The sequence below is a fragment of the Lissotriton helveticus genome, chromosome 3_1 (assembly GCF_964261635.1).
Source record: "Lissotriton helveticus chromosome 3_1, aLisHel1.1, whole genome shotgun sequence".
Taxonomy (NCBI): domain Eukaryota; kingdom Metazoa; phylum Chordata; class Amphibia; order Caudata; family Salamandridae; genus Lissotriton; species Lissotriton helveticus.
The window spans coordinates 1,348,114,899-1,348,137,334 of record NC_136061.1 but is presented as its reverse complement, the minus strand read 5'-3'; the positions used below and the strand labels follow the sequence as shown (position 1 = coordinate 1,348,137,334).

Below are 22,436 nucleotides of genomic sequence, written 5' to 3'. Positions count from 1 at the left end.
CCTCGCAGGCAGCTGGAGTATCAAGACCTGGGATAAGAGATACCAGCCCTCCATCATTCTAGATCTCAGGTACAGAACTGAATAACCCCTTGCAGAGAATTCTCGAATCAGTCCCTTGGCAAACAAGGGACTGATTCGAGAATTCTACTTATCTACTCCCGCCCACGTATTAGGCTTAGGTCAGGTACACTGGGGTAGGCGTGGTTAGAAGCACCAGTTGAGTATGATTAGTCAAATGTATATATGTATGTATCTATTTTATCCGTTTTAAAGTATCATATGGCTTAGAAACCATATCAATGCTTTTACAGTATTATTTTATAATTCTGTCTTTACTGTATGCACTTTACTTAACTATAAGTATTACAATAATAGCAATTCATTTCTCTTGTATGAGAAAGGAGACTGATCAATAAATAACATCTTTTATTGAACACGCCCGTCTCTTCCTTTTCTCTACAATCTGGTGAAACTAAGAATGCACTGAACTGACTGAGTAAAATAAGTTGTCTATTGTTTTCACACGACTCTAGAGATACACTCTTGATTAGGGGAGAGCAAAGTTGTCATGTTCTATGGTTGTCAGAAACTAAATCCCTTCTTGTCTATCCAGGGAGGTTAAAATCCTCCTTGCCTATTCGAGAAAGTTTCTAGTGAACTCTGAGCTGGCTGGCAAACACAAAACTTTAAGTCTAATATCGTCGGTAGAAGACCTAGTTAACCTCTGCCCTAGGTCTATACTATTGAAGATATTATTCCAATGCGCAGAGCCTATTGGGATAATAGGAACTACACTACAAGCCAAGACCTCCTTAGTGAATTTGTAGATTGCACACCTGGCTGTACGAAGCCTGACTATGAGTAGATGACATCAATAAACAAGCATTTGCAATGCAATCGGTCTTGCCTTTGGGACCTTATATGTATTTAACTATGCATCACATTACCCTGGGTGCTGAAACATCTACTGTTGTTCAACATGGAGGGAAATTAAGCACTAAACTGTGTGACACGCCAGGTATGGGAACACATGGAGAGAAATATTGCCTTTCAGCTGGAAATGGTATAGTCCAAAGCTCTGTATATACATTTGTAATTGTATGACTGTATGCTTTACTTGTGGAAAAGCTTACGCTCTCTAGAGTAGGCGTGAGTTGGTTATGGTGACAAGCCAATAATATCATCTATAGTCCTGATTGGTGCGCACGGTAAATTTATGCCAAATGGCGTAAGTCTTGGCTGTTTATGATGAACGTAATGACAAAAGCCAGTAGACATCAGTGGATTATCATCACACCAGCTTACAGGCTGTAGGCAGGTATTAGGTGACATGTAATCTCATAGATTACCATAGTAGCCAAGTATCAAGTATTTTGGTGTTGAACACACACACTGACAAACCCTAGGCATAGAAGCTTTTCAATGCGATGATTCTAGTTAGACCCTATAAGAGGGGGGGGGTTGTACATTATTTTGCCAACAGTAATATTTATTAACTGTATGCATGATGGTTGCTATTCTTAAACCCCAGCAATTGCCATTGCCAATGCTTGTTTGTAAAGTACACTCCCAAGACTCTGCCTTGGGTTCTTCGTGTTTATGGGCAATTTAGTTATATAACAAATCAGTAAATCTTCAGAAGGCAATGTCATTACTTCAGGGTCTCAAAATTAGATACTTTACTTTTTTTTTAATGGCAGATGTAAATATTTCCATAATAAATGCCACGCAATGGTCAAAAAGCATAGGGTATCTTACATATTGTAAGGTCGGAGGTTCCATTTCGCACTTGATTGCCAACATATATGATGAAAAACAGTGTAAATTAAAAGGAATACTCACAGTGAACACAGGCCAGAGCCAAGCAGTCTTGAGACAATGAACCTATCCAATGAAAAGCTCCTGTTCCTCTTAGAAAAGGCACCTTTTTAAAACCATATTAGTCGTTTCCTAACTAAACAATACGTGCAGATAGGTTATTCATGTCTAGTCGTAATCAAAACTCATTTGAAAAAGCAGAGGAACAGATCTGCAGTAGGCAATGTCGTTTTAATAGTCTATACCGGTGACAAGAACCGTCAAGGTCATAATTGACTTCCCACAGGACCTAAAGAGCAAGTAAAAGCTTTTATTGGTCAACAAACATACCCACAGATACCAAGGAAAGCTGCATGCGGCTAACCCCTAACAAAAAAACAAAAAACAAAAAGAGTTGAACATATTTCACCTACCTTAGAGGAATTGCTCTATCCCCTCTCCCTGGCAGAGTCAAGTTCAAAGAGTACTATGTGGTCTGTAAGCAAACCTGAATACCTTGCTTCTAAGCTCAATGTGTCCGGTTATGTTTGTGCTACTAAAAACACGCGCCTTTGCATGATAGATTGAAAAAAACTTATAAGGAACTACACATGTCAACAGGCTTTCTTTGCATATGGACAGCACGACTCTGGAACAACTCCAAACTTACAATTCAGAAAACGTCTCAGTCGCCCTTGACAAACATCTTAACATCCAGGATTGGATCCATTCCCTACCGCTGTACTTTTGCTCTCTTCTCCACATCTGGGTTATCGCCAATTTGCACTGTAAAGCCATTTGTATGTCTTTCTATCAATACAAGTTGGTTACGTAAACTAGTGCTATGTTGCATGCTGTCCTTCTGGCCTACATTTGTGTTCTATAAATGTCCTAATAAAATAAAAACACAAAAGAACCAATTACCTAAAAGCTACTTCCCTTTACTTTTGAATTACGTTTTCTATCGTACCATATCATTCAATGTGATGTGTTTTTACAGACACGGAAAAGTCTTTTTAGTAGACACAGCAGAGGTCACGTGACAGACAACAACCCTTCTGGGTGGCGAAGCTCACTCAGGAACAGCGACAAAGACCGATATTTGCACAGCCCAATCCTGCTCACCAATTATTCAAAAAAGTCAACCTTAAAACCTGATTCACTGCAAAATACAACAAACATTGGCAAAGCCAACATGTATGGCACTGCCCACCAGCCTTTTGGCTTTGAAAATGCTTTTTTCATTATGTTTTTTGTAAAACTTTACTTAGAAAGAGCTACCGAACCCTCCCCAATATTCACAAAACTGAAACCACATTACCATAGTTTTTTCATTGAGCAATGTATCCACTACACACTCAATCATATAGCCAACTAGATTAACACAGAGGCTGGTTTGTAGCCTCCGCTACGCTGACAACATTGGCTTTCCTTGCAATATCAGGATTACTAGAGCAGACAATGGTTTCAAGTTTGGATAGAGAAAGACGTGGTTCAAAAAGTTAGCAAACAGAATATAAACTGGTCAGATCGCAGGTTCTTTGTGTTTTTACAACTAACTAGAATACCCTTATATGCACTCGGAAAAGCGCAGGTTCATATTTCCTAATAGACCTATCTATATCGTGCATAATACTTTTTAAAATAATACTAAATGCAGGTAATGGCAAACTTCTAGAGCGTTTTTATTAACTTAAGGTTTATTACAAAATATTTGCCTTCATTCTGCATTAGTAAAAATACATAGAAAATCAGCAAATTGCTATACAAATGTTTCAGCGAAACGAACATACAGCAAAATCAGATTTAAATTCACTAATGACATGGATGGGGGGGTTAACATTATCTCTACAATCATAGGTTCAGATTGGAGCAAGGCCGAGGTGTTAGAGAGCAAAGGGGTGGAGTCTTTTATGCACTCAATTTAACACAGAAAGCCACGATTACCGAAAAATTGTCTCATTACATATCGCAAGTCTGAAAATTATGGGGGCATATTATCAAGAAAGGAGTTAAAATTATCACTGGTTCAGCGGCAGAAAACTGCCGCTAAAGCGGCGATAATGGGTTTGATAATATGCCCTTGTGAATTCCAATAGAAGCCCAGGTTCTGGTGTTAACATGGGCTTCTATGGGAATTCACAAGAGCATATTATCAAGCCAAATTTTAACGCCGTTCTTGATAATATGGCCCATACTTCGTCTAAAATCAGCCACATGGATGTTGAGCGATTTTATAAAATATTTACCGACCTTGTAAGGAGGCTGAGTCTGCCTTGACAGCATTAGAGCGCATGACCTCCACAGCACGGTTTAACACACATGCACGCCTAATAAAAGTACCATTTCGAAATGAAATGGAGGCTCGTTCACAGGAGTCTGCACACTTCAATGACCTCTCTATGCCCATTTCACCACCGTTACCTTTGATTTACAGCTCGTGCCTCTGCTTCTGGGGCGATTGCAGCCAGTCACATGGGTGGCGTTGTGCTCAAACGACGCGAGCCGTACACGGGCACATCGTATGTCCGGGCACCTACACATCTCCTTTCCCGCTTCCAAACCAAAAACAATTTTCACCAATGTCGCTAGGCGAGACCTAAAAATGAGCCAGATGCCATCGCTATGACATGGTTGGAAGACCACGACAAATAAATAATTTGAAAACCCTTCACAAAAGAGAAAATAATACTGACCATAGTTGTCATGGCATGAGCGAAGGCACCTGGCACAGTTGGCCTTTGGTGGGATTCTACAACGCATATCAGAAACAACTGATGAACATAGATAATACAATTTGAGATAAAGCGATTGCAGGTAGACTAACATCACTGAGGAGTAGTACTTAACTCCAAGATCAAGCAAGCTTTCAGCAAGGCAGGGCCCCATCAACTTGTTTTTATACCTTATTTGCATTAGAGCACCAATTAAAAAGGTTGAATGCACCAGTGGCCTTTTTGTACTGCTGAAAAGGCCTTTTTTTATGGAAAGGTAATTTCATTTGCTAACGCTCCAAAGGGGGTAACAGTCCTAACAACTCGGGATGAGCCACGCAGTGCATTTCCTCGCAAGCAGAATCGCGCTTGCCTTAACTACACATTTGTGTGGTTAAGGCAGTGCACGGTCTAGATGTCTGGACGGGCAGGAAGAAGAACAGGAAGCACCAGGACAGAAAGCGTGATGCAGACAGGTAAGAGCGTCTGGGGCTAGGATGGGGCGGGGAGTGCTAGTTTTTAGAGCTTAGAATTGGGGTTAGTTTTTAGGGCTTGAGGGGTTGGGGTTATATTCAGGGCTGGGGGGTTCTATTGGGATTGATTCTAGGGCTCGGGTTGTTTTTATAACTGGGGGGCAGAGTTATTTTTAGGGCTGGTGATGTAAGAGTAGTCTTTAGGGCTCTGGGTTGTTTCTAGGACTCATGGGGTGGTCGGGGTTGTTTTTGGGGCTTAGGGGAGCAGAGCTTCTAGGGCAGAGGGGGCGATGTTTTTGGGCTCAGGGCTGGGAGGTCGTTTATAGGGCTCTGGTTGTTTTTAGGGCTTAGGATTGTGTTTAGGGGTCAGGGTAGTGTTTAGGGCTCATGGAGTCGAGGTTGTTTTTAGAACTGAGGGGGTCAGGGTTGTTTCTTGGGCTCAGAAGGGGGTTGTTTTTAGGGCTCAGAGGGGGTTATGGTTGTCTTTAGGGCTGGGGGGGACAGAGGTGTGATCTTTACCATACAGCTCTTTACCGGTCAGGCCTTTACCACAAAATTGTGAGGTAAAGCCATGCATGGTAAAGGAATGCATAGTTCAAACGCACTTGTTGCTAGGGCAGCGTTGGAGAGGCAAGAGTGGTTTATCCATGCGTGACTGTCATACAACCGTCCAAAGGCTGTGTTTGGAGGCCTACGTGCTAAAACTACTGTCCCTGTTATATAGGGCACCTTTATATAGGGCAAGGATAAGTGGATTAACATCTGGCATTTTAAAAATTGTTAGGGACAGCAAGCAAGGTTATCCTCTGGCACCTATGCTGCTCATTACAATGGAACTCTTGGCTCGCTGGCTGAGGTAGAGGCACATGGCGAGAGGGAGGACTTTCGGTTCAGGCCACATGCCGATTTCAGTATATGGACAAGAAATAATGCTATTTGTAAAATAAAAATAATAATAACAATAGTAGCTCCTTAGGGATACTACAAAACTATTATTCAAAAGCTATCCGGTATCTCGCTAAAATATGAGCTCTGTCCCTTAATGTTAGCTATGGAGACTCTGAACTCAGAATACCGATGCGTGATCTGGTGAAATATCAGAGGGTGACAATACATAAGGAGTGCAAGGTTATAATCTGATCAAACTTTGGGCCGGAACTAGAGAAACTGGAGCGCAATATAGACATATGGATCAAGCTCCTGCTTTCTAGAGCAGGGAGGATATTGCTAATGAACACGGCCATTCTCCCTAAACGCTTACACCTATTTGTGAATATTCTGATCCCCTAAATAAATATTTCTTCAACAAACTCAGGTCAGTACTGACCAAACTGATCTGGGGCAGTAAACAAGCACAAATTGTTTAGGAAATACTTTCTATACGATAAATCGAGGACTAGATGTTCCGCATCTAGAATCATACTATTTAGCATCCCATGGACACTACCCAAGACCATGGTTACATCCAATACTTGCACATTTTCATTTGCTGTTGGAGGCACAGTAAACAGATATAGGTACACTGCAAACCCAGCTACGACTGAGGCGCCTACATACAAGAAAGAAAGTGACCACAGTGGCAGGAACATTTTGAAAATAGGAGGATGCGCGACAATGCTGGACTAGACATGGTCTACTCGCCACACCTACTGTCTATACAAAACCACTACTATGGATGACAAAAGAAAGAATGGTTCTAAACTGGATGAACAGCTATCCTTTAGCCCCTCTCGTCTGTGTCCCCCATTTGTGCTTCAAAGATGGATTCCCCTTTTGAAGCTCACCTTTTAGGCTCACACTCTGTTTGGGCTACCTGTCAGGATGTAACACCTCTTCCAGTGTCAGACCATTTGTGTACCTTTCTGACAGTCGTTAACACCTTCCCAGGAGGGAAGAAGGCTGTCTTGTGGCTAGTAAACAGTCAGTCACTGGAAAACTTTGGTAAAGTGAGTGGCAGCTTTCTAAAAAGTTTACATTAAATTCTTATTCAAAACGTACTTTAAATGTCACTGGCAGCAAGTCGGGTTCAATGTAAAGACTCTTTTGATACCTTAAAGTATCAAATTTAGTACTCCCATTCAGAGGTTAGCACAGCGGAGTTGTCACAGTGTAACCCTGTATTCGCCAATGGATCGACTAGCCTTTATACTGCAAAAACAATTTGGACATGTTACTTTTCGGACATGTAAAAACACATGTCCCACTTTTTTATATTCAGCATATTCTGCTTTAGGGCTTGATATGCCTGCCTTAAGGATGACATATATTAAAAATGAAAGTCTGAACTTTGTCATTTAGTTTAAATGGCAAAGTAGAGTTAGCAGCTAAAAAACTGTCTTGTCAGCCAGCAGTGGCAGGTTGGGAGTCTTGCTTTGTCACTCTTGTGGTTGCACAATTAGTGCTGCAATTCATGAGGAGAAACATGCAGTATCTCAACTGGTATAACTGGTGGACAATTAGTACAGATATGTCAGACATTATCACGGAAGTAGTAAGGAGACTCTTAAGTTGTTTTAAATGTGCTAAATAGCATCAAGTTTATCCAAAAACAGGAATAGACAATTTACAGTTGTAGCAGCACTGTACATAAACAAATAATACAACCCATAATTGTACTTGGTGCTCAAGATGTGCAAATAATGTGCAAGGTGGCGACGCAAGTGACAATGTGGTCAGCAGATTCGGCGGAAGGTGATTAGTGCTTAGTCATATACAGTGAGTTAAAGGAACAATATGATTACAACTTGATTTAAGAAACTTGGTTTTGATTCAGATTGGTTGTAGTTTGGAAGAACCATATTGTATGCTGCGCCTATAGTTGCGCTGGGTGGTCGACGGCGTTTCGATCCGCATAACTCGGGATCATCATCAGGACTGGGTTTGAAGGGTCAACAGTGCTGGGGAGGAAAGGAATTCTCGCGGGGCGGGTAATTAGCAACAAACTTGGGGATGACTTGGAAAGACCTGAGACCCGGGGGTCGGTGCTGGTTTCGGAGGTCTCAGTGTGCGCGATCTAAATTAGATCCGCGGCAGGCACGTTTGAGGAGAATCAATCTCGCTCGTTGGCATGGACACGTCTGGCGTTGAGTGAATCGAGTGTTGTCAAAAAAGAGGGACACTTTAACTTACAGGCCCTGGCTATACCAAATATCATATACTAGGGACCTATAAGTAAGTTAAGTTATGCCAATTGTAAGGGAGTCAATCAGACATATTCCTTTTAAGGGTCAGAGCACTAGCACTGAGGTCTGTTTATCAGGCCTCCGTACACCTTCAGAGGTAAACAAAACAAGCATCAACAGTCCAAAAACTTGTGGGTGGCCATGCAAAAAAAGGCACAGGTACCCACCCACAAAGCCCAGTACTCCTTGTTTGTTTTACATTGGAATTACCTAAAAAGCGGGTTTATCAGTCACATCCCCGCATACAGAAAGACAAGGACTATATCATGAACATCTTCAGCAAAGATGCCCACTCACAGTGGTCCGTGTACCAATTTTTCTGCATTTGCTCTGCCTATTGCACATAAATTAACTAAGAAAATGTACAAGTTAAAGTATGAGCTGCAGAAAGTGCAGCTCAGAAACAGAGGCATCTACTGCTCTGTGTTTCCTACTTCATGCCACATACAGCACCATTTAAGTAAAACCAGGAGCCTACACGTAGAAGTAGACGTTCATTATATAGCCCCAGAATTATGAAGTTGTTTCATTGTTACTGCAACAATGTATATATGAACCTTAAAACTCACGGTGTCAAAATAAGGCCAAACACTTGGCCAAATCACCTGTACAAACGAATGTGGCTATATTTAATGGAAACATTGAACTGTGCTCATTCGCTTCTCTACAAGATGGAACATGCAGTAGAACCACGAAATCTGCATAAAACGTAAAGGTAAAGTAAACTGGGCAACGCTCCAACCTAGTTAGCAGTAGCGTAGTCCCATCACTACCGGCAAATAAACAAAGGCTGAAAAGCTCTGTGACAATCAGTGTTTAGCAGTCCTTAAGATGGATTGTAAATAAACACCAAATCCGATAGACATGGCCATTCAATGTAATTGAATTTAGGAGCACGAAAGAAGGAAAAATTGACAATAGGAATGAACGATTGAAGGAGGAAAGGAAATAAATGACAAATTCCTTAGCAGCACTGGAACAACATTTGTGATTTCGCACAAAATAAAAGAGTAAACACTGATATCCATCGATATTTTAAATTTTTAAAACCTCAGAAAAAACTGAAAAAAGCCACTGTAATAACCAACAAATAGAAATTGAAAACCGGAAACCCTATTTATAATTTAAAATACTATATGTGGTTAGGTTGCTACATACATCAAATAAGCCACCTTGATTCCTTCACCCAAATCATACATTCTTTGAAATTAAGTTATGGGAGGCTAGATTATCCTCTGTAAAGAGGTAATCATGGGTTCCTGCATGTGTCTTACTTTGTTGGAGCTATCCTCCGGGAGGTAATAACCAGCTCCTATTATTAATTGACCTCTCCGCTCTTGTCTCCCATCTAGTAATGACCCGGACCGCTGCTCATACTCAAAAAGAGTCGAGCACTTGACCTGCCATTTCTCCCTGCACTTCTTATCTAGCTTAAATGTATAATCAGCTTCTCCTCTTCCAACCTCTTCAGTGCTTGATCTATACCGAAAAAAGCCTCCAATGTCCCTATTTCTTGTTCCAAAAAGGAAAGCTAATCTCTATCCAATTTATTATTGAAGGATGCTTAACTTTGCAATACCCCTCATTTAAAGACCTTAAAGGTGTTCCAGACTACAGTAGGAGGGGCTAATCCGATATTGTCTGCAGAAAAATTGCCACTAGCATTTTTTCATGACCAATCCTATTCCGGCATCCAAGAGGAGGGCCCGATTACCCGTCCACCTGAAATTTCACCCTTGACTGAGACACTCAAAAAGATAGTGACGGCTGAATGATCAAAGATATGTCCCGGTAGGTGCTTGACCTCTTTAACCCTCTCTGCTACAGCATTGTCTACAAAAACAAATAATCAAGGCATGAGAAGTGGGCATAATTTCATATTATGAAATGTTTGCCCCCTTATCTGGCCTATCCGATGCTGCCATACATCTGCAAGCCCCAAGTCATGTAACATACTTCGTAAAGCCCGCCTAGTCTTGGGTGTATACATGCAATCTCTTCTGGATGATCTATCAAGATTAATATCCATCAGGGTATTGAAGTCAACCCCCACAAGCGTCAGTAGTGTGCACTCCACCAGATTCCACTCCAGGGTCGAAAGGTAGAATGGATCGTTGGCATTCGGGGCATAAAGCCTTCACATATGAATTTGTAGTTGGAACATCTTACCGCCAAGGCCCACCTACCTCAACTATCGATTTTAGAATCAACAACTCCACCTCTGCTCCTTTCCTCAAGAAAATTGTGAACACTTTTAAGTATTCTTGATTGGAAGCTAAATAGTTTTGAATCCACCTTTCTTGGAATAAAGGTCTCTACTCTCGATTGCCGCTAAGTGACTCTCCTGCAAGATCAGGAACAGCCAAAACCTCTCCTTGTTTTACAATTTATATTCATATCCATAATTGTTTTCAAGATCGCTCGGAAATCATGAGGACTGAAAACAATTTTGGGGATTTTTCCCCAATGCTCCCGAACACCCCTGCACCCCCTCCCCCCCGCCCCCCACCCTGTGCCCTACCGCTATCCCTACCCTGGGGAACCATCCCACTACTAGTTGGCATTTTGTACGCCAAATTAGCATGCAGCAGGAGGTAGAGATGTGAACAAGGACTATAAAACTAAAGCGAAGAGTGCACCCCCCGCCCCACCACACCCAGCCCTACTGCCCTCTACAAAGCCGGCCATAGAGGAACATCATGGAACATTCTCAGGAGCTTGGGTCTCTTTTTATGGACTTAATCAGTGCATCAGTGTCTTCCAAAGTGCAGTAGTTGTACATTTGATTGTTTCACATAATGCAAAGCATAGCGGAGAATTTCAATTGCCAATTGGCACCCAATTTATGGAGTTTCTCCATTCTCCTGCTTAGCTCCCACTGATACTGGTCTGTAGCTTTACAAACATCGGACCTTATAATGAAGGTGTAACCATTGCTGGGAAAGGAGCCACTTTTCAGAACGATGCCTAGAATAAGCTCTTTCACCACATAGGACAAGAAGTTTACCAAAATCTTCCTGGATCACTGGTGCTTCAAATTTCTTTTAAATGGGTCCCTATGTGCTCTTTGAATCTCCTGCTCTGCTCGAGGTGGAAGTCAGGCCTATCTTTACCTTATTTCGAAGGAGTGCTATGATGAGGTTTTTCATGTCTCTGCTCTCCTAAGTCTCAAGGACATTGAGGATCCAGAGATTGCTTTCAATCCTTTCTAGATACTCCATCATACCTTGGTTTTGCTTGACCAGCATACTAATGCTAGTTGCTTTCTTTTGTATTTCCTGCTTTGCCTGAATGACCTCTTCTTCCAGCACTCTATTCTGTTTGACTACTTAATCCAACTTTTGGCTTAATACCTGGCAGAAGGCTTGAATCCCCAACTCATTGGCCTGAGAAACCTCAAATCTATTGTTAAACTCCATCCTAAGGCCCTATAAGATTGATGCTAATTATGCATCTGACTACACTCCTCCCTTCTCAGCCCCATCTGGACCATCGGAGACCAAATAGTGGGCAGCCTGTTCCGTCTGCTCTCCCTGACGAAACTTGCTCCTCTTTAGCGGGAAAATAACCTCACATCTATTTCTAGGAGTTATCTGCATGACATGCTGGGTGGGGCTGTTCATGTCTAGTACAGCTGATGTACTTGGTGTGTAAATGCTATTAGCCCCTAAGGAGCTTTGGGAAGACCCTAATCTTGGTTCCACTCTTCGCCAAACCCAGCGAGGTGGTCCCCTCAACACTGAATGGAGGAGCAGTTAAGGCCACGACCTTAGAGAAGGAATTCAAAGATGGTGACACTTTAATCAGGTCAGGGTGTGTTTTTCTACCCCTACCCCCAGCTAATTTCTGATTATTGGGCAATCTTGTAAACATTTTAGGCTTCCGGTTGAAGGTCCAAGCGCCTCTCCCAGTGGTAATACCTTGAGATTTTGTAACAGTTTAAAGGGCCACTTGGGAGAAGTTTGCATCAGACCTTACTTCAGGGAGAGCCATAGAGAGAAGTCTGGGTGGGAGAGTATGGAGTGAATACCTTGAGGGCTGGAGCAGGTTACAACTTGTCTTGTCCATAGAAGCTGCTCCCTGGCTTCTCTGGGCCAGGATTTCGCCCTTCCTCGGCTGCCGCCATGCAGCCCCTGAGGTCTAGGGGAGCTTTTGCTTTGGAATGATCCTCCCTGATCTTGTTGCCACCTGTTAGAAGCGGCTGTCTCTAGTTGGCAGAGGTATACACTTCTGACAAATAGGGACACACCTTTTCTAGTCGGGGCAAGGGGATCACACACTTAGATAACCCCTGCTCACCCCCTAGTAGCTTGGCAAAGCAGACAGGCTTATCTCAGAGGCAGTGCGTTAAGCATTTATGACCACCTACAGTAATAAAGTGAATACACTACAAATGGACACGACACAGTAGTATGATAAAAATAAGGATGTTTATATAAGGCTTAGCACAAGACCAAATAACGACAAAAATATACCACAATCTTAATAAATACTCTTGGAAGGAAAAATAATAGTTCAAGTACGGTTTCTTCTTAGCACAACAAGTCTTTAGTAACAAAAGCAACTCTTCTTCTTTAAAACACAATTCTTGGCAACAATGTAACCCACACGGGAGTCACACGACGTCGAGGCAAAGTTAATCCAAAGGTTCGGCGTCGACCACGAGGAGCGCTACGTTGAGCCCGGAGTCGCACAGACCCCAACAACACAGTACCTTGGAAAAGTGAAGCACTCGATGATCAGCGGCGTCGAGATGTCCGGCGTCGCGTCTTCGGCGTCGATCGGGGCCTCGGAGTCGGGGCGATCTGCAGCGGCGTCGACCGAAGTCAGGCAGGAGCAGCGCTCACGAGGCGAAATAGGATACGGCGTCGTCGATGTCGATGATGATGTTGCAAGAGTGAGCAGCGCTCACGGCGTCGAGAGGGCTCGAGGTCGATGCGATCAGCGGCGGCGTCGACACAGGGTCACTTGGAGCTGGAGCCGAACTCGCTACTCACTGGCGTCGCTACTGGCGTCGATCGGGCCCGGCGGCTGGCGTCGAAGGTGCGGGACACTGGAGCCGTTACTCACGATGTCGAGCTGGATTCGGCGGCGTCCGTCGGCGTCGAGATTGCTGGATTCTTCAGAGGTGCTGGATTTCAGGTTCCAGCAACAAGCACTTTTAGCAAATAGATGAAGTCCTTTGGCCCTGTGACTTCAACAGGAGGCTGGCACTCTTCCAACCCTTGGAGATTTTCTTTAGCAAGTTTGAGAGTACACACTCAGTTCCTCTCTCCTGGTTCCTTGGCAAAAATAAAGAAGCAACTGCAGGATTCCCCCAACAAACAGCACTCTGGCAGAAGGGGTAGGCAGTCCTTGGATCAGCAGGCTTCTTGTCCTTGGTTCAGGTTTCCTTGTCAGAAGTGATCTAAATTCTTGGTTCAGGGGTCCTTCTCTTATACCCCTTTTTGGCTTTGACCTTTGTCCATGCAGGGGAATTTCCCCCCATCTCGGGTTTGTTGTGGGTGTTGCCAGGCCTAGGCGCCTGGCCTATTCACGGTGCAGGGCAGAGTCTTCAGCCGCCCAGCAGGAGCGGAGCCAGCATTGTCACTGACAGGGGCAGGGCCATCAGTCGCCCGGTAGGAGGTGGGGCCAGGAAAGTCCCTGGCAGGCCCAGAGTCATCAGTCGCCTGGCAGGGGGGCGGAGCCAGCATTGTATCAGGCAGGGCAGGCTATCAGGAGCTACTCTTCCCCTACTCTCAATGCAAATGCCCCACTCACCCCACACTGACTCATTCAGACCTCTGGAGCCACCCAGCTCCTGTCACACGCACACCAGAACCAGCAGAGACCGGTAGACAGACAAGAAAATAGCTACTTTCTAAAAGTGCTATTTTCAAACACAGAGTCCAAAAACCATTCACCCAAACGGATGCGTTATTAAACCCTGAGTTCAGGGATACCAAACTCGACATTGCACCATGCTCCCCGAGCCCGCTAGGATTATAGCATTAATAATCCTGGCAGCCCATTCTAACTTATAGAGAGCAGGTTACCTTACAATAGTGAAAAACGAATAAGGCTGTAATTCACTATTACGACATGCCAACCTTGTCAGGCTTGTCCTACCTTATGCTTACAATGCACCCTGCCCTTGGGCCTACCATAGGGGGGACTAACATGAAGTTAAGGGAAGGTTTAGGGACTGGCAAGTAGGTGTACTTGCGCAGTCTGCGTGACAGTACCAGACTGTACGTAGGTCTAGCAATGGCAGACCTGTAGACATACTTTTACTAGGCCGCTTCTGTGGGTGGCACAACACGTGCTGCAAGCCCACTAGCAGCATTTGTATTTACAAGCCCTGGCACTCCTGGTGCACTCTACTAGGGACTGACAGTAAACCAAATAGGCCAAACATGGAATTCAATCAATACAGCAATTTCACATAGGGAGCACTTGCACTGTAGCACTGATCAGCAGTGGCACAGTGCCCAAAGCAATATACCAGCAAAAACATCGTAAACAGAGGAGGCAAACAGAAAAAAATGGAGGAGAGACTCATGCCAATGATGTCAGGTCTAACACCACCCAACTCTCAGCCTGTGTCCGCTGCTCTGGAATTGTACTGACATTGCCAAGCAGGACCCAGCAAGGGTTGTTCTGCCACGCTGGAGCTCCCGCGTGGCTTCCTCCCAGCAGGTTGTCCCAGCGACAGCTGCCAATGTCAGGGAGAGCACCCCTGGCATTGGGCACTCTCAGAATGTAAACAAGGCATCCTTTCCAATTGAAAAGCCGGCCTGTCTGGGGCCGAGAAGTCCTGAATGTGGGCGTGAGCTTAGTGGTTGGGAGATCAGGATCTCCTTAAGCTTACGCATCTGGAAAATGACTCCCTTGAGGCCATGATCAGAGGGTGAAATCTGGGAGCATTTGAAAAGGGCTAAGAAGGGGAAGGCGGAAGGCCCAGATACTCTTCCCTCTGATAACTATAAGCTACTGAAGGAGACGATTATACAAATCTGGGGGAAATTGTTCAACTCTATTTAGAGAATTCCCTGATCCCAGACTCCTGGAGGGAAGAAACCTTAGAGTTTATGTTAAAACCTGCCAAGGATCCTAAAAAAAGAACAATTGATGGACAGAATGCAGAACAAAGTCATACATTCTGGGCCTAAATCCATCGTTTTTTGCTCAACATACCATTCCAGTTTGGACCCAGCCATATGCAAATCAGTCCTGACCCTGCACCCAAAGGGAACAGTCCAGCCCGAACTGCCAGTCCAGGCCCTCCCTGGACTGGAAACAAGCATCCTAGGACCGGTTTCGGGCTTTCAGCCCTCATCAGCCAGGATAGCTTGACTCCAGTGGCATGGAGAATACGGGACTCAAGTCTGAGCATACCCGTCCCACTCGGGTTGACAAATGCAAAAAGAACAACTGATGGACAGAATGCAGAACAATGTCAGACATTCTCCCCGGAACAGAGATCTGGGCCTAAATCCATTGTTTTTTTGCTGCATCCAAAGGGAACAGTCCAGCCCGAACTGCCAGGCCAGGTCCTCCCTGGACTGGAAACAAGCATCCTAGGACTGGGGGTGAGTGTTTGATTTTTTCTAATGCTCCATCCATCATCCCCTTTGGTATCTCTTTGTTGGCCCTAAGTTTGCAGGGTATGCCCAGATGTGGGTCCCTTGCTCACTTTGACACTGGATTCAAGATAGCCTGGCTCATGAGGGTTATGAGCCTGAAACCGGTCCCAGGATGCTTGTTTCCGGTCCAGGGAAGACATGGCTTGGCAGTTCGGGCTGGAATGTTCCCATGAGGCACAGGATCAGATTGATTTGCATATGGCCATGTCTGAACTGGGGTGGTGGAGTGAGCTAAATAATGATGATGGATTAGACCCAGATCAGTTGACTGGGGGTGATTGTTTGATTTGTTCTAACGCTCCATCCATCTCAAGGATTCTAAAAAGGCGGATTCATATCGGCCAATTTAATTACTAAATGGCAATTAAGTCACCTTGATAAGAAGGATTTAGTCCCTAAACGGCAGATCAATTTGCTCACTCAACAATTAGTCGGCTCAATCAATCTTGCATCTACCCATTCAGTTCCTCTGGCAGTGACAACTATAGAAGCGGCCAAGGCCTTCGACAAAGTATTTTGGACACGTCTTTTGGAAGTTCTAGCAGCACTAGATTTTAGCCCGTTTTTTATTTGGACCCTCCAGAGATTATATGTAAATTTGTCTTCTCAAATTCTATTCAGCGGGTTTTGAACTAAGATTCTGCATTTTTAGAAGTATGAGGCAAGGCTGCCCTCTTTTCCTTCTCCTGTTCGATATCTATATCAAACCATTCTCACAGTTACTCAGAAGGAATAAACAGGTAATTCCCTTTTCCTTGCAGAGTTTTAGGAATAAGATATCTCTATACGCCGATGACCTTATAATCTACACATCGGATCGCGTTAAGACCATTTCCAAAGTAGAAGAGCTAGCCAAGGAGTTGGGGTCATTATCAGGAGATTCTGTGAACACCACTAAGTCAGCGATTGTGTGCTGGAATATAACTGGTTGGGATATGGACAATATTAAATATCTGGGCATATCTATAGTCCAGTCATTGGAGGCAATATAATTTAGGGAACATGGCAAAGGAGACTGATTTGTTGCTCACCAAGTGGAGGAATCTTCACTTGACAATTTATGGCCGGGTAAACTTAATTAAAATGTCTATTCTCCTGAAGTTGACATACCTTTAAATTTTATCCTATGTACATTTCCTAAAACGACTAATACAGAGGACGAGAACTTTCACCTGGGATTCTGGCGCAGTTAGGCTTTCTTGGAAAAAACTGAGGCCAAGACTGGAAAAGGGGAGCCATGCATTGCCTAATGTGTACCTCTACTCTATTGCTTTCCAATTCAAGAATTGTAGGATGGTCCTAGGCACCCAAGACAGTTCAACTTGAGGTACGATTCTAAAAGAAATTACCAAAAGTTGAGAACTATTGGCTTCTTACATAAGTTTAGCACTTCAAAATATTTTTTAAAAGTCTACTTAAAATCTGAAGGCCGCACTCAGTCTTTGGTATAGAGTCATGAAGATCCTGGGTATCAATTACTACTCAGATTTCTCACCTTTTTCAAATTCCTCAGGCACCCCAGAGAGTCTATTGGATAGCTTGAGTTATCCACCGAGAAAAAACTTAATTACAACTTGGTGAAAATTATTAACAGTACAGGGGCCTTGGGTAGTTCTTAAGTGGAGGGCTGCCGATTCCTTATCCAGATTTAAATATCTGCAGCTCTCCTCCTGGAATGCAAGTGGTAAACTGGAGATCGGGGGTGTCTGGGATATAGAGGCAAGTCTGCAAAACGTGTGGCCTATGAAAAAAGAGGGTTCTAATTGTTATTGGACGCAGATGATGAAAATTTGAAGGTCCCTCACTTGGTCTGGAAATAGATGATGCCAGGGTCTGAGCCATCATATCTGTGGCAAGTTACCTAAAAATGACTGTACTTTAGGGGTGTGACTTGAACTACCATCATGACGGCCGGACTCTAGTATAACTCCACACCAAACCCCCAGTATCCTTCATAAATCCAGATGCTTGGCTGCTATCAATCTTGTCTGACCGATTCTTTGGCCTTGAAGGTGGTATGTGTAGGAGAGTAGGATCTGCTTCCTATGGTTACCCCCACTTTTTGCTGTGTTTCACTGGTTTTTGGGCTGTGGCCCTGCTAATCAGGAGCACAGCCTAGCTGTTCTCTCTCTAAATTGATTGCATTTACTTTAGGTACACATCAAATTGATTACTGGGTCACCCTTTTGAGTCCCTAGCATATGGTACCTTAGGTACCAATAGTATAGGTACCCCAGAGGCCTATCAGGGGCTGAAGCATGTAATATGCCACCCCTGGGACGCCTTCCAAAATGGCACCACAGGTATGCACTTGTAGCCTGGGTAAGCTGGTGTAAGCGCCCCTTACTTAGATATAGAATATATTACCTACTGGCGGTCGCCAGTAGGTATATATAGTTAGGATTTTTTCTCTATGGGTTTTTTGAAAATTCTATGTCTAATAACTTTGGCGTTTGTGGACGGAATTGGCTGAAATTTTCAGGAAAATGGCACATTTTGTTTCTGAGCAGCCCTTGAAAATTTGGGGGGGGTTCGTCAAGGGGGGGCTGAGAAAAAAGGGGGGTCCCAAAACGTGTTTTTAACATTGAGTTTTCCATAGGGCGGTTGGCCTCACTTTTAGCCCGAACGGCTGAATGGATTTGCACGAAACTTGGCAAAATTGTAGGGACTGGTAGCCCGATGTGCCTTTTGTAGGTCTCAATACATGTGCTCCAGTGGATTTTGAGAAATTAACGTTTAAAAAAAGATATATATCTGTAACAGCGGACCGGGCAGCGGTCCAGGACGCGTACTTTTCGCGCAACGGAGCTTTGTGAAGCGAAGCTGATTGGTTCTCCGGCATCTGTCAACATTCCAAACAGTCCGTAGCGGCCGCCATCTTGTCTCTCGGTAGGATCGAGAGACAAGAGGAGGCCAAAGCGAAGGGGCAAATGACCATAAGGGGGAATAGTAGATCCTCGCTGACCCCCTACGTTTGATGTGGAGGTTTTAAAAGGGCCCCGCGGGGCAAAAAAAAAAAATAATAATAATAATCGAACGGCTGAATGGATTTGCACGAAACTTGGCAAAATATTAGGGACTGGTAGCCCGATGTGCCTTTGCTAGGTCTCAATATATGTGCTCCAGTGGATTTTGAGAAATTAACGTTCAAAAAAAGATATATATCTGTAACAGCGCTCCGCTTCGCGTACTTTCCGCGTTACGGAGCTTTGCGAAGCTGATTGGTTCTCCGGCGTCTGTCAACATTCCAAACAGTCCGTAGCGGCCGCCATCTTGTCTCTCGGTAGGATTGAGAGACAAGAGGAGGCCAAAGCGAAGGGGGAAATGACCATAAGGGGGCATAGTAGATTCTTCCTGACCTCTTAGGTTTGATGTACCATTTTGCCAAGTTTGGTGTAATTCCGTTCAGCCATTCAGGCTGTAGACGTATGTAAATGTCCTATGGAAAATTGCATGGGGAAAACACATTTGAAAGTGTTGAAATTTAGAACCAATTAAAATGTTACTTTGGTTTTGTATTTGTGTGTGATGAAAGTTAATTGGTTATGTATATATTTCAAATGAGAGGAAACCACAGCCATTTTGTGATACTACTGTCTGAGGTACATTTGTGAGGAATTTTTGGTGGTGAATTTCTGGTGTTTGATTTACACAGTACTAACACTTCTCCTACTTTTAAAAAGGTGAGTTGTTAATTTGTAAGGGGAACTATGTTGTACACTTGAAGATAATTTGAAAAATGTTTTCTGTTATTTATTTGCAGTCCTTCTGTTATACTAAATACTTGATAAAGTTAGTTTTATATTATGTATTACTAAAAACGATAAATGAAAGTGATTATTTTTTTCTGCAATTTACAGCAAGCAATTTCAAAATAAAATGGCTCACAATGAAGAGACCGTGGCAATTTCTTTTGAATTGTCCACTACATTGATTGAAATTGAGAGCACCAATAATGAAATATTGTCACAAGGAGGACATGACTTGTATGATTCCATTAGATTGATTGAAATGGACAGCACCAAGAATGAAATATTGTCACAAGGAGATGACTTGAATGATTCCACTACATTGATTGAAATTGAGAGCACCAATAATGAAATATTGTCACAAGGAGGAGATGACTTGTATGATTCCATTAGATTGATTGAAATGGACAGCACCAATAATGAAATATTGTCACAAGGAGGAGATGACTTGAATGATTCCACTACATTGATTGAAATTGAGAGCACCAATAATGAAATATTGTCACGAGGAGATGACTTGAATGATTCCACTACATTGATTGAAATTGACAGCACCAATAATGAAATATTGTCACAAGGAGGAGATGACTTGAATGATTTTTTTGATCAATCTCTTGATGGCGAATTTATCGAGTGTTTGGAGACCATAGAGTTACAAGAATCATCATTGGAGACTTTTCATGAGGACATTGCTGATGAGGACATGTTACTAGTTCTTTCAAATTTAGAAAATTCTGAAGAATAAATTTATATTTAGAAATCAAAAATTGTTTGAGACATTATTCATTTTTATTTTTAATTTATGAGGTTGTAGCGAAGTGATTGTAGTATAAAATGAGACTTATAGTATAGAGTGCAACATTTTTATGTTACATGGTAAGTTTACTCATATTTACTTCCCTTCTGCCACTATATTATCTCCAATGTGTATTTGACATCTCTTCTTCATCTCCAGCCTCCTTTCTCTCACTGTGTGTCTCCGATGCATCTTATCGCTGCTATTTTGTGTAATTACAGAAGAGAGTAAAATAAAATAGTTCGGAACGTGAAAAGGGGGCAAAGTAGAGTACTCCTCACCCCCTAGGCCTTTTTAGGCGGTCCCAAAAGGATCAGTTTCTGCCTTCCTGAGAGATTATGGTATGAGTTCCATATACCACAATAACTTGCATTACAACATGCAAGATATCTATCTCCTATTACCAACTTTTGGAGATATTCACGCTAAGCGCGAATATCTCCAAAAAGTAACACCTGCCCTGAGCAGTTCTTAGCCATGTTATCCAATGGGAGGTGGATAACATGGCTAAGAGCATTAGCTCGGTAATGCATGAATATCGCTGAGTTTTTAGCGATATTCATGCATTGCGGCCGTTTATTATCGCATTTGCGATAAACCTTGATAATAGCAAGGTTTATCTTCGATAATTTCTGACGATGCTTAGTGGTAAAAAATTCGTTGGTAAGCATCGTTAGCGATAAATATCGCTTAACTTTGGTAATATGCCCCAACGTCTGTTAACGTTCGATTCGAAGGAAATGAGGAAGTGTTGAAAAACATTGTCTGCGCCATCTTGCCTTTTTTGAAATGCCACACTTTTGTCGTGCACGGCAGCCATTTTAGATGTCTTGACCAGACCCACTCTCTGCACGCTGTCGATTCGTAGCATGGCTCCTCACCCACGCAAGCATCTTCCCCAGGCACTGGTCACCACCGCTCTCTGTCTTATGCATGGGCAATAAACCTCCCCCCATCTGCGCTGCTCTTCCCTGAGAATCACACTCTGTGCCCGCCCGACACCTCCCTTTCGCTCTATTCACTACCGCACCCTCTGACACTCCTCTTCCTCTGTGTCCGATTGTCCAGGCTATCAGCTAGCCCTGCAGATGTAGTTTATGGCCCCAGCTGTAAAGAATCACCCCTCTTCAAAGGAGTTATAGTAGATCAAGGCCCACACCCGATGAGATCCGTCACACCACACGTGTTCCTACTATCTGAAAACCATCCTGTATTGTGATTGGGGAGGGGACCGAGCCTGAAGCGGAAGATTCCAGGAATGACTCTTTGTACATCAAAGTTTTTACAATTATGTGTCACATTAAAAATATATAGCACTCCAACAAAGTAGTAGGAATATAAAACTTTAATAACATATAAATATATACAACAAAACAAAAACAGTAAAAACATTTAAACAACGAAGAGACCGTGGCAATTTCTTTTGAATTATCCAATAGATTTATTGAAATTGACAGCACCAATAATGAAATATTCTTGTCAGTAGCGGTCTGTTGTGCGAATAGTTCCAAGGCAGCAGAACGCGCTGAAATCTAGATGGCACGAAGGTGATGTCTAGTAAGTTGCCGCCCAGCAAATAACGGCGTGGGGCGCCGCGGGGGTGAGTGAGTCCAGTAGGCACCACAGCTATTCTTACCGGCATTGCAGAATTACTGCTGGGGACAATGCCTGTGCTGTAGCAGGGTCACAGCAGAAACAAAAAGGATTCTGTTGAAGATGTTGTTGGTTTTCAATTTGAAAACAGTTCTGGTGTCAACTGCTATGCTAATGTAGTGGTTAATGTTTTGTTTTCTCTAGAAAATGTAAAAGAGGGGGAGGCAGTCCAAAGTTCCGTTAAAAGGGCAAAGGAAAGGATCGGTGGTTTGAACTATCAGTCAAAAAGGGGAGGGGGTGCAATAATTTTTCCTACCGGGTCACACTGTGCTTTCACCGGAAGTGAGGTCTGCAGGATTCTAGTAATTCAAAGTGAGGCTGGCGCCAGCATGGGAGCGCCGACGTCCCGCGGATACAGTTTCGTCACTCCACGGGCGATCATGGCAGTCATTCCCCATCGGGGGTCGGAGACTCCCGCGGCTCCTCTAGAATCTTCAAGGTCGTGGA

The 22,436-nt window shown here is 43.4% G+C and overlaps 1 protein-coding gene across 3 annotated transcripts in view; it reads right to left on the bottom strand.

Moving 5' to 3' along the window:
- Nucleotides 1-22,436, bottom strand: part of LOC144824974 (ATP-dependent RNA helicase DDX25-like) — a 2,510,053-nt gene that overhangs the window by 1,369,619 nt on the left and 1,117,998 nt on the right. The gene's annotated exons all lie outside the window — the stretch shown is intronic.